The sequence below is a fragment of the Culex pipiens genome, chromosome 1 (genome assembly GCF_016801865.2).
Source record: "Culex pipiens pallens isolate TS chromosome 1, TS_CPP_V2, whole genome shotgun sequence".
NCBI classification, from domain to species: Eukaryota; Metazoa; Arthropoda; class Insecta; order Diptera; family Culicidae; genus Culex; species Culex pipiens.
In genome coordinates, this window is record NC_068937.1 from 108671309 (window position 1) to 108682124 (window position 10816).

A 10816-nucleotide genomic window follows, 5' to 3' on the forward strand; every position below is an offset into this window, starting at 1 on the left:
GTGTTCCATTATTTTCGACTCATGGTGCTGCAGCTCATCGCGTCGTTGGTTGGCTCATTTCCAGGTGGGCGTGTAATTCCTACATCCAAGTTGGAGTCGTTGGCGGCGGCGTTCTATAGCCCAGGTATATATTTAGTAATTTGATGGATCTCCCCTTTTTTGAAAACCCAGAATTAGCTCGGGGAGTGCTCGAGAGCGAGAAAAAAACAATCGAACCTAATTACTTCCTGTGGAGGTCGGTCTTCCCTTCCATCATCAGCTGCTCCAGCGATCCCCACGAACGATTTCAATCAAATCGAAATTTATTTCCCCGGTTGCCAAAGAATACAATCTATTGTGGAAGGAAAAAGTGGCAACTTTTGTTTTCATCGTATTTCCAATTTCCTCTCTCAGTTGAGGAGGCTCCCCGGACTTCGAGCGGAACGATGGCGCTCCTCCGTGTGTCTTTCATATCCAGGACATTTTTTGCCTGTTCAACAATGAGCCAACTTCTGGGTTGTGACGAACGAACGAACGGGAAATTTGCTTCATCGATGAAGCATGATGGCACACAGCAACCGAACTCGATATGACAAAGTATGAAGTGTATTAATCAGCATCGAACTCTCCGAGGAGTCGATGGATAAATAATGAGGACAATGCTGTGAGGAAGAAAACTGGGTCGATTGAGCGTGGAGTGATGTGCGGACTCAAGAGGATTGAAGAAAAGCTTTTTTTTATGTTAATGAACATGGAGCACAATAAAAGTAGGGAAGTTTCGTACAGTAAAATATTCTTTTCAAGATGAAATCATAAAACTTTGGGTTTTTTTGGGGAATCGAAGCAATGAAACCAACTCAGGTCACCATTATTGCTCTCAACAGATTAGCTACAAAAAGCAAGACATATCGGACCCATTACATTATAACGACTTATCCGACAGTGCCAGGCCACATTTAGCTTAGGATAAATGAACTTTCAGACGTGGCCTGGCTAAGCTCTGCCACACGAAACCACTGGTACGGCGAGAAGGCATGTCCCCTCGTTGTAGGTCCACCACCAATGGTGACTGGCCATAAAGGTTACAAGGAATGGAAACAGAAACGTGTAGAAAATTTTGAAACTATCATTCTCCATTTTCTTTTACGATTCCGTTTCGGCGTAGAAGAGCAAAAGCACGACTCCTGTTGGTTTGTAGGACCTCCTTCGAAACTGTTCGCAGTGTAACTTGAGGAGTAAAAGAGAAAGAAACTCCACCTACTTTTTAAATTCTGATCTTTCAAGATCTGGTCTTATTCGTTCAATATAGACCAATGCAAAAATGTACATTTAAAAACCGATTGATATTTTTTGTCAGACCAACAATATTGATGTAACAGCTAACAGAAAGATAAATTAAACTGAAAAGTTGATAAACCTTGCTTTAATTTTTAGCAGATTCATATTAAATTCCGATTGGCATAACAAAACTCTGACATTTTCAAAAAGCTCATTGAAACAAGAATTAAATATAAATACAATGGAATCATTTTTCCCTACATTTTTTTTTACAAATTGAAAACGTCTTTTAAAGCATCTTGCGTGCAATCTTGTCACACGTGCATTTCGGTCCAAGTTGGATTAAGAATGCCATTTTGTGCAGTTATCGATGGATCACCTTTTGACCTTTATTTATCCCCAAAATTTGATTTCAATCCTGAGATATTCAATAATAACCCCGTGAATTGTTGTCACTCTTCGTATGTAAGAAGTTCCAATCTTATCGTGCTATCTTGACACACCCTGCAAATTGTTGTAAGTGCGATAACTGGCCAAACAGATTTTTGTCAAACGCGTTTGACACACGTACCTGCTCAACTATTTTATACATTTTTCAATATAACTCGGAACTCCAGCAACCAAATTCAACCAAACTTCAGGACAATGCACAGAATGGTCAACCAAACAATACGTTTTTTTTTGTGTAAATTGCGTGCTCTCGTTTTTCTCGGAACGTCAAAAAACGACGTGCGACAAGTTAGCACGACAGCGTCGATGTGTGAACTAATGCCTCTCAATTTTTGGTAACTTAACACTTCAAAACTAGGTGGGAAATTAAATTATACTGAAATAACCTTAAAAGTCTTAATGGTATCAGTAATTCAGATCAATCTGATTTTTTGTTTTATTCCAAATTTTTGAAACATAAAAATCAAGTATCCAATAACAGTATAAACTCATTACCCAATGTGTAATTTCCACCACACGCTGAGAATCGCAACGCAAAGCCCTCGAATAGCAACCGCGCTAAGAACCTCACCACAGGAAGCCCTTAAGCTGCCCTTATGAACCCCTACAACGATCTCCCATGAGACGACGCGGCAGCGAGAAGCGAAAAAAAAAAAACAGAACCAAACTGAGGAAAGAAAAAGTAATTAAATTTTCTCACTGTCACCGTGATGTGACTAATTGCTTCTGCAGAAATGACTGACGACGTTTTTTTTTTGGGATCATGTTAAGGAGAGTGGTTGGAGGAGCTGGGCAGAACGGGCTATATGAGCAAGCTTGGCACCAGCAACGACTTTTTAATCATTTCGACTAGCTTACACACGCTCAAAATGATGGGGACTCAGCTGCGACCGGTTGTTATAAGACACATTTTTCTCTTTAAACCGCAGATTGTCTCGATTTTCCTTTCACGCGCCATGCGTTCGTGCGTTTTTTCACACACAAGAACGTGGCGTAACAGACGTGTAATAAAAGAAACCTAACCAAAAGACATACAAACACACGCACACTTGCCCACAGGAGGAGGAGAAGGGAAGAACGAGAATATTAAAATTAATGACAAAATAATATAAATGTCATAATTACCGGCTTCAAAATGCTCCCTAGCGAGCCGAAACGAAAGAAAGAGAAAAAAATTTATATATAAAAAAAAACTCCAAACGATAATGGGAAATGACTGGAGAAGTGTTGAAGAGTGTAAACGAAGCAAAAAGAAGGATAAAAATGAGTCGCGGGGAAGAAAAACAGAAGGCAACAAATTGAATGAATCGCGCGCGCGACGCGACGTCATCCACTCGTTTTCCTGTGTGAGTTTATGTGTGTTAGCAGAGATGAGCACTTTTTCATCACCTTGCAATCTGACGGAAGGGTCGGTGTCGGTGAAGAGTCCTCCCTCCCTATGCGTCATAATGGCTTTGGAATGTGAGTTTGCTGAAAGTTCAGCACTACAGTACGCTTCAAGAACAGGAAATTGCTGGAGATATGAAGGGCTTTTCATGTGGAAACACCTGTGAATGGTTGTTTAAATAAAGTTCGTTGCAATACTTTAATATTTCTCGCGTATAATATTAAAAAAAAAAAAATATGAAGATAACATCTCGGGTAAATACGCAATACGTCGTAACAGCTGTCGTAACAGCCATCACATATTTGATTTTTCTCTAAACTAAAAGAAATTTTCATTGTTTTCGGTATAGAGAATTTAAAGGACGTGAAGATGAACAATTTATAGAATTTTTAAAGTTGGTAATTTGCAAATTGAACGAAATTCGTTCGAAAAATAACTTTGTTTACAATTGGCACATAGGGCCTATTGCAAACTAACCCGAGAAATGTGCATTAAACATTTAATCTATAATGAGTAGCACAACCATAGTTAGCCGTCAATTTGAATGATGCATGTTTTAAACTGCTGTCAAATGTATCTTTGATGTTGTGTTAACTAAAAATTGCACCATGTTTAAACATTGATTTCCAATGAATGATTTAAAAAAAAGCCGATCGTAGACGATTATGAATCAGCTTGGAGCGAAAAAGTGTTTCTGTGCCAATCACATACATACTAGTCGATCAGAGATAGAGATAGAGTATTAAGTAGCTACTAGCTGGTGTGGTAGTGACAAACAGGGTGTCAGGTTGCCAGGTTGTCAGAGAAATCTGGGAGTGCCAAATTTTTCAAAAGTACGACAGAATAAAGGTAAGCTAGAATTTTGCCAGAATTTCAATTTTTGGCCTATTTTGAATTAATTTGGGGCCAAAATTCACACAATTGCTTTATTCCGGTTATCTTTTGAATGTTTATCATAATTACAGTAAAAATTCTGATATTTTAAAACACTTGGATGAATTTAACTTAGTTGAGAACTTAATTTCTCTTACATAAAGTGCCATATTTTGCCTCTTTTCGTCCGCACAGTAAAATTTATGCTCGCCAGATATTTGAGATTTGCTATTTAAAAAAATGGTCTTGAGATTTTTTTAATTTTGATCTGGGAGTCCAGAGTGACAAATTCGTCACATTAATGCTATCTTGTCATGCGTTCATTTTGGGCCAAATTTAGTTAAGAACGCCATTTTGTGCAGTTCACAATGCCTCACCTTTTGACCTTCACAGATCCCCAAAATTTGATTTCAATCTTGAGATATTCAACAAAAACCGGAAAACTCCGTGCATTTTTGCTTTTCATATGAAAGAAGTTTCATTCTTGTCATGCTATCTTGACACAGATTGAAAATTGATGTGAATGGCCGAAGAGAATTCAGGTCAGAACGCGTTTCACACAGATACGAGCTCGACTACCGTAAACATTTTCAATAATAACTCCGATCTCCGGCAACCAAACTCAATCAAACTTTAGGGCAATGCACAGAATGGTCCACCAAACAAAACGTGTTTGTTATTGTTTACATTGCGTGCTCTTGTTTTTGTTTATTCAAGGTCAAACATTAAAATGCGTTTTTCTCGGAACGTCAAAAAGCGACGTACGACAAGTTAGCACGACGGCGTCGAAACGTAAGGAGTTTAACAGAGCAGGTTTGCGCCACGGCCAATCTGTGTTCACGATTAACCCTCTAAAACCGAACCCCGCCTCTAGACGGGCTGAGTTTGCTGAAAGTTCAGCACTACAGTACGCTTCAAGAACAGGAACTTGCTGGGGATATGAAGGGCTTTTCATGTGGAAACACCTGTGAATGGTTGTTTAAATAAAGTTCGTTGCAATACTTTAATATTTCTCGCGTATAATATTAAAAAAAAAATATGAAAATAACATCTCGGGTAAATACGCAATACGTCGTAACAGCCATCACATATTTGATTTTTCTCTAAACTAAAAGAAATTTTCATTGTTTTCGGTATAGAGAATTTAAAGGACGTGAAGATGAACAATTTATAGAATTTTTAAAGTTGGTAATTTGCAAATTGAACGAAATTCGTTCGAAAAATAACTTTGTTTACAATTGGCACATAGGGCCTATTGCAAACTAACCCGAGAAATGTGCATTAAACATTTAATCTATAATGAGTAGCACAACCATAGTTAGCCGTCAATTTGAATGATGCATGTTTTAAACTGCTGTCAAATGTATCTTTGATGTTGTGTTAACTAAAAATTGCACCATGTTTAAACATTGATTTCCAATGAATGATTTAAAAAAAAGCCGATCGTAGACGATTATGAATCAGCTTGGAGCGAAAAAGTGTTTCTGTGCCAATCACATACATACTAGTCGATCAGAGATAGAGATAGAGTATTAAGTAGCTACTAGCTGGTGTGGTAGTGACAAACAGGGTGTCAGGTTGCCAGGTTGTCAGAGAAATCTGGGAGTGCCAAATTTTTCAAAAGTACGACAGAATAAAGGTAAGCTAGAATTTTGCCAGAATTTCAATTTTTGGCCTATTTTGAATTAATTTGGGGCCAAAATTCACACAATTGCTTTATTCCGGTTATCTTTTGAATGTTTATCTTAATTACAGTGAAAATTCTGATATTTTAAAACACATGGATGAATTTAACTTAGTTGAGAACTTAATTTCTCTTACATAAAGTGCCATATTTTGCCTCTTTTCGTCCGCACAGTAAAATTTATGCTCGCCAGATATTTGAGATTTGCTATTTTAAAAAATGGTCTTGAGATTTTTTTAATTTTGATCTGGGAGTCCAGAGTGACAAATTCGTCACATTAATGCTATCTTGTCGTGCGTTCATTTTGGGCCAAATTTAGTTAAGAACGCCATTTTGTGCAGTTCACAATGCCTCACCTTTTGACCTTCACAGATCCCCAAAATTTGATTTCAATCTTGAGATATTCAACAAAAACCGGAAAAACTCCGTGCATTTTTGCTTTTCATATGAAAGAAGTTTCATTCTTGTCATGCTATCTTGACACAGATTGAAAATTGATGTGAATGGCCGAAGAGAATTCAGGTCAGAACGCGTTTCACACAGATACGAGCTCGACTACCGTAAACATTTTCAATAATAACTCCGATCTCCGGCAACCAAACTCAATCAAACTTTAGGGCAATGCACAGAATGGTCCACCAAACAAAACGTGTTTGTTATTGTTTACATTGCGTGCTCTTGTTTTTGTTTATTCAAGGTCAAACATTAAAATGCGTTTTTCTCGGAACGTCAAAAAGCGACGTACGACAAGTTGGCACGACGGCGTAGAAACGTAAGGAGTTTTACAGAGCAGGTTTGCGCCACGGCCAATCTGTGTTCACGATTAACCCTCTAAAACCGAACCCCGCCTCTAGACGGGCTTCGATTTAAAAAATCGCCAAAAATCCATTTTTCAACCAATTTTTGATCTTCAAAAAGCATTGTAAAGAAGAAATTTTAGGGTTTGAAGTGTGACTTGTTTTATGTGACTTTGCCAATGTTTTTATAAATGTAATTTTTTTAGGGGTCAACTTTGGCTGTGTTTTTTACTAACATTTCCTATATTTTAAGTAAAAAGAAGTATGCAGTAATTTTTCTAGTGCCTCAGACTATGCCTCTACGCATTTATTTACAATTTAAATGATAATGGTTCCATTTTATAGCATAAAATGTGAAAAACATGCAAAAAAATGAAAAAGTTACTGTAAAAACATGAAAAAATTAGATAGGCAAAATGTAATGGTAGGAGGTGGTAGAGTAGGCCAAATACTACCAAAAACAAACATAAACTAAACAAGATAAATGCAAATTAAAATACTAAAAATGAAACAAGAAAAACATAAAACAAGAGAAGTAAAGTTTTTCGTAGAACAAAAGAAGCTCAAAATGACCTCCTGAAAACGGGAAAAATAAAAAAAAATCGAAAAAAAAATTTGGGCAGTAGAGGGTAAAAGGGGCGGATTTTTAGCAATCAAAAACGTTCTTGAAATTACCAATTTTTAGCCTTTTTGCCTTCCGCACATTACTGAGGAAAGGCTATAAAATCACTCGAAAAATGAACTTCTCAATTAGACCTCCTAGACCCACCTTCATGTATACCTATCGACTCAGAATTCTGAGCAAATTTCTGTGTGTGTGATGGGATGTTGATCAAAAAATTGTCACTCGATTATCTCGAAACTAGCTAAACCGATTTTGCCCGTTTTGGCCTCATTCGATCCGTTTTGGGGTCCCATAAGTCGTTAATAAAAAATATGCAGTTTAGTTAAGTACTTCAAAAGTTTTGACTATTATTCGGAAGATCGTAAAAAGGGTGGAAGTTATAAGCACTTAAGTGTTATTTTTACACTTTTTGGAGGCCGGATCTCAGATATTTTGATGAAAACGTTGTCCAAGTTTATCATGCCTATCTTTGGATAGGCAATTAAAATACCTTTCGAACGAGCACGAATTGGATTGAAGATCTGACTATCCTATCATAAGTTGTAAGCTCATATGTGCCCTGAATCTGATGGTATGAATAATGAGTCAAATTCATTGAACACTGAACAATCCTTCAAATGTGAGGAAGGCACCAACCACCTAAGGGTGGATTAAGTAAGTTTTTTGTTTTGTTAATGCAAAATTTAAAGCTTTATTAGACTGAAAAAAAACTAAAATATGAACAAATTCGTTCACTGTAAAATGTTTAAAGTTCGGTTTTACAGTTTGCGACAATGTGTAGAGGAGCATTGCTTTTTGAAGGAATTTCTGATTGATTTGGTGTCTTAAGAAAAGTTGTAGGTATTGATGAAGACGATTTAGAAAAAAATAGCTATATGAAAATAATGCTGATGCTTAAATCAACGTTTTTTTTAAATCGAATTTGCAATAAAAAAAAAATACAGAAATTTTGATAAAGTGCACCGTTTTCGAGAATGGCCCCTTAAAGCGTGGTTTTAACTAAACACTGCAATTATTCATTGAAGATTGGGCTTCTGGTTACTGAGATACAAAGGACAAAAGAAAAACAAACAGGAAAATTGAAGTCGGACAGTAATTTTACTACCAAATTTTGCGAGCTGGGCTTTCATAGATCTGACAATCCTATGTTTAGTGACATATTAGAGCATTTGAAGGAAAGATATTTTATTACTTCAGTTAAAAATACGAAATCTCCATCTGCAGCCGAAAAGTATTTCAGTTGTCGATAACCTCACAGTGGTAAAGAGAGTGTATCTGAAGAACCACCTAATTTTAATACCATCAATAAACTGCGTGTTAAAGTGTTCGCATTACATTGGCTGAATCATTTCGCCTCGCAAGTTTCTACCATTATAGAACCTAACCGCGAGTAGTAACCGTTCAACTAAAATCAGCAGAGCCCCTTAAGCCATCGGAGACGGTGAAATTACTGGCTCCTTCTTGCTCTCCGAACCCCAAACCACGACAAGCCGGCAAAGGGGATTCCGTTTGCTGCTGCGGTTTCCAGTAGCAACAACAGCTCAAAGCTCTCAAGGGATGGATCCCTGGGAAAATGTGTGTGTGTGTGATCTGAACGCCACACCACACCACACGGAGGAGAATTTCCAGCCATCCAGCCCAGTTCGTGATTTTGGTTTTGGTGGTTATTGGTTAGTTGCGAGAGCAGACTGAAGATCGTTCGTGGAAGGTCTCGTTGTAATTTTCTTCGAACCGGCACTTGAGACACGGGTAGCTTAACACGCTCAAGGAGAGAGAGAAGAGGATTAAGCGTGTTATTAAATTAAATTGAAACATTGAGCAATGAGTCCGTAATGTTGGACGTCTAGAAATTATACCCACTTGAGAGTTGCCGAGCAGCAGCGTAGCACAAGTAGGGTTTTATTTGCCCTGGGAGATTGAAGTTTGCTTTTTTTCTTTCTTTTCTCAAGAGGGAAAAGTAATCTTTTCTGGCGCGACGTGCAAAGCGCGGGTACTTACGGATCGGTCCAATTTAGCAAATTAAACGGCAAGTACTGTAGATCTGTAAAAAGCAAAAAAAGATAGAATCCAATTAATTGTCTACAGTGCTACAGAGTGATTGTTGTAGTTTGAGTCAGAATATTGACGATGACTGTTTGATTGAAGGATCATTTTAGATTTTTTGTTAAAGCAACATCCTAGTTTAAATTTAAGCATTTAAAACATGTTGTCGAAAGCTACCCTGAGAAATATTGGAGTTCTCAACACGCACCACTTAGTTTACTCTCTCTTCGGTAACGATGGACTAGACAATTACGCAACCTTTTCCACCCCTTCCCGTCGGGTAGCCACCCCTGATGTTCCTGTGAAAAGAAAAAAAAAACATTCCCAATCATCCTGCAAACCTATTTAACCAAAGCATCCTTCGGGGTTGCACGACTGAACGAAACCCAGCCTCTACCCGACTCGAACATATGGTTAATTATGAAGAATGATTGATTTGAGGCAAACATTTTAAAGCACTTGAGCATTCATCATCGGCACGCACTCTGGGCACTTTTTCCACTCGCACACCATCATCAGCTTAAGTGCCTCGGAACACCAACCTAAACGTTCTGCCTGAAATACGTCGTCGTCGTCGTCGTGACCCAGAGCATAACAGACGGAAACCCCATTGATGGATAGACAGACAGCATAAACGCGATTCATGAGCAGAACGTGAGTGGAGTTGATGCTGCAGCTGAGACCCCGAACGGGGAGAACAATGCGATGAATGAGCAGCTCGGGTGAAAGGATGGGATTCCGCTTACCCTACCCGTAAGAGCTGTATGGAAAAGTAAATCTCATTCACGGCCAATCAATAATCTCCGCTTGCCGGCGAAGAGCGAATGGCGACAGACAATGATGGGTGCGCTTGAAATGCAATTTTCGTTTCGTTGAGAAGATTAATGTGAGCGTGCTTTTAACTTTTTAATGGATTGACGGTATTTGGAGTAGATTACAATTATGAAAGGAGCGAAAAGTCTGGTTTTGGACTCAACCAATTCTCAAATAGATTTGGTAATATACATCTATTGCAGACTTCATAAAATAAGTTCTTGGAATCTATTTGAAACTCTACCTCTGCCAATTTTAAGGGGTATCGGCCTGATGCTGAAATTGTCATAGGTACAAGAGATAAATAGTTCATCTACAATTTGCAGATTCCACTGGCTTCAAATTGGTCAAACATTCAGTTTTTTTGTTGAATCGTTTTCTAATGATTCAAAATCAAAATCAAATTATTCGCTCTACAGCATTGCCTTGGCGTTCTCGATAACGAGATTCCTACTCGAAACTATGTGTCCGAAGGCTTGATTGTTGAGGCAATTTCAAACCTCTTTTTACACCATAGCTTCCATCCGACCCGGGATTCGAACTGACGACCTTTGGATTGTTAGTCCAACTGCCTACCAGCGACTCCACCGAGACAGGACCCAGGGAGACGACTCCTACACCTGGACTGAGCTAACGACCTAACCTTTAGGTTAGTCCGGGGCCAACATTTACTACCCTTCCGACGGAAGGCGTGATCAGACAAATCTCGTCTCGAAAAATGCCACCGGGACCGTCTGGGATCGAACCCAGGCCGACTTCTAATGATTATAGAGTTGTATTTTTGTATTTTTGTATTTTTGTATTTTTGTATTTTTGTATTTTTGTTTTTGTATTTTTGTATTTTAGTATTTTTTGTATTTTTGTATTTTTAAATTTTTGTATTTTTG

At 38.1% G+C, this 10816-nt stretch overlaps 1 protein-coding gene across 10 annotated transcripts in view; it reads right to left on the reverse strand.

The window, feature by feature from the left end:
• Positions 1-10816, reverse strand: part of LOC120423423 (mpv17-like protein) — a 221598-nt gene that overhangs the window by 77710 nt on the left and 133072 nt on the right. For 6 of the 10 annotated variants that reach the window (XM_052706095.1, XM_052706093.1, XM_052706094.1 and 3 more), the window contains one exon: positions 9072-9114. The exons of the other annotated variants lie outside the window; for them this stretch is intronic. The gene's annotated coding sequence lies outside the window, so the exon portion shown is untranslated. The remainder of the gene's footprint in view (positions 1-9071; positions 9115-10816) is intronic. 10 annotated transcript variants of the gene reach the window in all.